Source organism: Rhipicephalus sanguineus, chromosome 9 (genome assembly GCF_013339695.2).
Source record: "Rhipicephalus sanguineus isolate Rsan-2018 chromosome 9, BIME_Rsan_1.4, whole genome shotgun sequence".
Classification (NCBI taxonomy): domain Eukaryota; kingdom Metazoa; phylum Arthropoda; class Arachnida; order Ixodida; family Ixodidae; genus Rhipicephalus; species Rhipicephalus sanguineus.
Window position 1 is genome coordinate 17,712,953 of NC_051184.2, and position 4,135 is coordinate 17,717,087.

A 4,135-nucleotide genomic window follows, 5' to 3' on the forward strand; every position below is an offset into this window, starting at 1 on the left:
CTCCGATTTCAAGTGTGTTAGTATGACCTAGACCAACATCAACTCGCCCAAATTTTTATTATACTGGTTCCGTTCTTTATCGAAAGGGCAAGTTCTAAGTGCTCACTGATACATCTTCTGGTTTGACCGATTTAAAGTTTACTGCGCGTAGCTGTATTAGGCGACGTAGCTGTATTGTACTCAGACTCAGCTCCCTACATGCAGAAGCTTCACAATGACTTGCACTCTGCAACCCCGAATACAAGGCGCTTCACTTCAAAGATCCGTGCCATCTACTCAACAACGCTCTGGAGGATGAAATCAGGTCGAGCTCGTTTAATATAGTTCAAGATTTTGTTGTGCACTTTCCTGCCCTGTTGAAGTCGTCGCGGGAGCTGCGCCGTAAGCTTGGTCTTGTGTGCTGGGCCATGGGCATGTCCTTGAAGTCGCTGAAAACCGTATGTTCGTCGAGGTGGTTCTCTTTTCATAAAGCCCTAGAAGATATTTTGGACTACTGGCGCGGCATTTTATCTTTCTTGGGAAGCGACAAAGCCAAGGGAACGAAGTGTGAGAAGTTCAAAGTCTTATTTCATCGTCTGAAGCTGTACAGGACTTGCTCGCTGCGTCTTCTGGCGCTTCCTGTTTCTAGCGCTAACGTTGAAAGGGCATTTTCAAAGCTGAGAGTCGTCAATCGAAAGGAGCACGCTTCGATCACTGACAGCAACCTCGCAAAGTATGCTTGCGTGTTTTGCAATGAGCTTTAAGCTAAGGTTGCACAGATACAGGTGTTTTGTGTTCAAGTATTTCGCTTGTGCATATATGTATTTGTGCATTAAAACCTTCTAGAAAAATAAAATGGGCTTCGTGTGTTTAGATTTTTTAGTATTCACATATGAATTGATCTAAAATTTTGGGGTTTTGAGATTAATGCAAAACTCTGAATTTCGGAGAATTGGGGATTTACGAGAAATAAACTCCGATAAACGCCGAATTTCTGCCAAAAATATAAACACCGATAAACACCCGCCAATTTTCAAGAAATATAAACACCGAAAACACGGAGCCCTAATTATGACATATTCTAGCTGAACCCTAATGAAGTGTGCTAATTATGACCAGGAACCGGCGCTTTTGAAAGCGACTCGTAGAGATGGCAGACATTATCACTGAATTGAAGCAACCAGAATGTTTTTCCCAACTTAGTCTGTAAGCTATGTATTTGGTGATGACATTTGGTGATGATGGTGAGGCATAGTATGCCTCACCATCATCACCAAATGTCATCACCAAATACATAGCTTACAGATCGCATTCAAGGTAATGTGACAAATGTGCAAAGATACGTAGTGTTCACTATCGCATCTTGTAGACGTATGCCACAGCCAGCCACCGTGTCCGTCGCCTCTTGCTGCTGTTCAAGTGCGCTGTATTTTTCGCCCAGTTAATGTTTTTGTTCGCTCCAAACGGGCTCTACACGACAGTGGGGTATTGGCTCACGAGAGGGGGTTATGTGCTCTTTCTTTCTCTCTATCTCGCTTTTTCTCTCACACACAGAGAGGCGTCATCCGCGGTTAGGTTAGCCCTTCGGACATTTGGTCGGTCCAAATGGCTAGGAACTATACAGAATATAGCTAACAAATTGCTATGCGCCTTTAATACGTCCATGGTACTCATACCCGTAAAACACGGCCGATTTCCTGGTTCTTTCGAAGCCCTATGTATACAAGATGCCGTAAACGGCTAAACTAGTCGCATACTCGGACGCTCCGCGCATACAAGCTACGAAATACATGGCGGGCAACGGAAAGGGGATGAACCTATCGCCGTTATAAAAGAAAGCAATCGTATACGGCGATGTTAGCGCAGCCTAGCAAAGCTGCCGAGGGTCTCTTACACTATCGCTAAGGCGACTCGAAGCGCTAACCTCAGTGACGACGCGTTAGACTAAAACGTCACGTCAGAATCCGTTTGAATGGCCTTGCATACCTCTTCGGCCTACCACACAATCCACTAGGCCCTGGCTCAGCGTCTTCCATCGCGCGCCTTCTCCGCGTTACTCCATATAGGCGTCAATATGCGGTGACACGCGAACGCCGATTGCGCGCCTCGAGCAACGGTTGAGAGGTAGCGTGAAATTTTTGTGCAGTTTCGTGTCGTCACCGCTGTTTTGGTATAAGGTTACGTTCGCATGAGATATGTAAGGCTTTGGGCGCGAAGATGTGTGACCGACTAACAGATCAGTGACGTATCAGAGATGGTCAGATATCTTGCCACCCTTAGCTTACCGGCAGGTTGCGTAAGCACGAGTTAATATGTTCACATTATTTTTAAACATTTACGTCTGAGAGCTTAGACCAAGCGGTCAGATTTTGCTGTTCTTCTTTACAGTTCTATCGGAACTTTCTCTTGCAACACACCAACCTGAAGGTTTACCGGCACCAGATTACCTTCCTTACCGGACCAGCCGGTTCTGGCAAATCGACGTTGATTAAGATGATCACAGGTGCGTCGCTCTTACTGTGTAGCACTTCACTTTGTGTATTTACTATCTGCCTCATAACACGCTCATACATAGGCACGTCTTGACGAGATGCAACTTTTTATGCTTCATATATTAATTCGAATTTTCGCAAGCGTGGAAAGCCTGGGCAATCTCCTCCATTTTAACTTGAATCCAGCTAGCGCTTTCCGGCTGTTTTATTAATGTAATTGTGCTCTTTTGAGTATATCGTAGGGATTATTTTGTTTTGCATTTAGGCGAACCTTTCATATTGTCTGCATTGACTCGACGGGTGTTAGCACAGGTTGCGAGTTGCGCACTCCTTAAAAGAAAGGACAATATTAGATTTCTGTACTCTGAAATGAGTTTGTATTATTTTTTATCGCACGTAATATAGCTATTCGCAATGCCCATAGACTGTCGCGCCACCAAGCGGAATTCAGGAGCGTCCTCTCGAGGAGGGTTAGTAGACGATAAAATGGCAGCACTACGCAGTCTCTCCGTTGTTCGGCTGTGCTAACCTCAGTGTTAACGCATTGGCAAGGAAGGAACACTACGACTTTGCACGTTCCCTGCATCAGTGAACAAACCGGGCCCTCCGTGACACGAGAAATCTGATGCGTTCTTGCGAGGCGCGAAGTTTTCGTGAAAATACGTGGCGACTCGCGCTTTCAATGCTAGCCCACAGCGTACGCATACTATCAGCTTCGCAAGGCTTTCTGTAGCCACGTAGGTTAGTTAAATGTTATCGTCTGACATATTCAGTTGAATCTCACCCTGTTTTACTTGTATATAGCATTGGTCAGTGCTACGCGGGAGGTCGCGCGGGCTCGCGATGTGCTCTTGTAAAACTCAGCGATCTCAAGTTGTCGATACATCAAAATAGGGCCTCTATCCTTTGTCAGCAAAGCGCTGTTACTAATCGTGCGAGCGACGTTTCAATCATTCGAGGACGCGTCTGCTCCACGCCTTTCGTGGAGCGAACGCTTTCCACACCGTCCTTCGCCAGTGTGTTGGTGTTGGTTTCATAGCCAGCGCTGCGCCGTTTGTTTTTGTACGTTTGTTGATAGGTGGCAGCACACTGCAAGCGATTTGCTCGTTGACCGATCCGAGAGCATAATGTTCGTCGCGCCCAGACGTCTCCCTAATTGTAAACGTGGTGACGCGGATTGGTCGCAGTCGTTCGGCGGAGGAATTTCTTCGGATTGCTTTCAGCAGTGATGTTGAAAGAAACCATCTTGACGACGAGGATTTTTCACTGGACATTGAAGACTGTGAAAGCACCGAGAGTGATAGCTGTGACAGCGACGATGAACGATCAGCTGAACTCACGAGGAGCGAGTTGCACTTCACGTCCCCTCGTGCGTTAATGTTCTTTCACGCTCGTAAGTCGCTTTGATTGTATTTAACGTATAATATCCTTGAGCGAGATCAGAATAAAAGCATAGTTCCTCTTGTGCATTGCATGTATCACAATTATTGTGGATATTATGGAGCGCCGCATCGCCAACTCGTGTGCTCGAGCTCGACCAGCGAAGCGAAATGGTTAGAGCGTTGGAACGTGCAGTCACGGCCACAATCTACGCCTCTCGGCTAACGTCGTCGACGTTGCGAAAAGCACACGTGTGCATTCTTTTCGATATTCATGTTTGGATC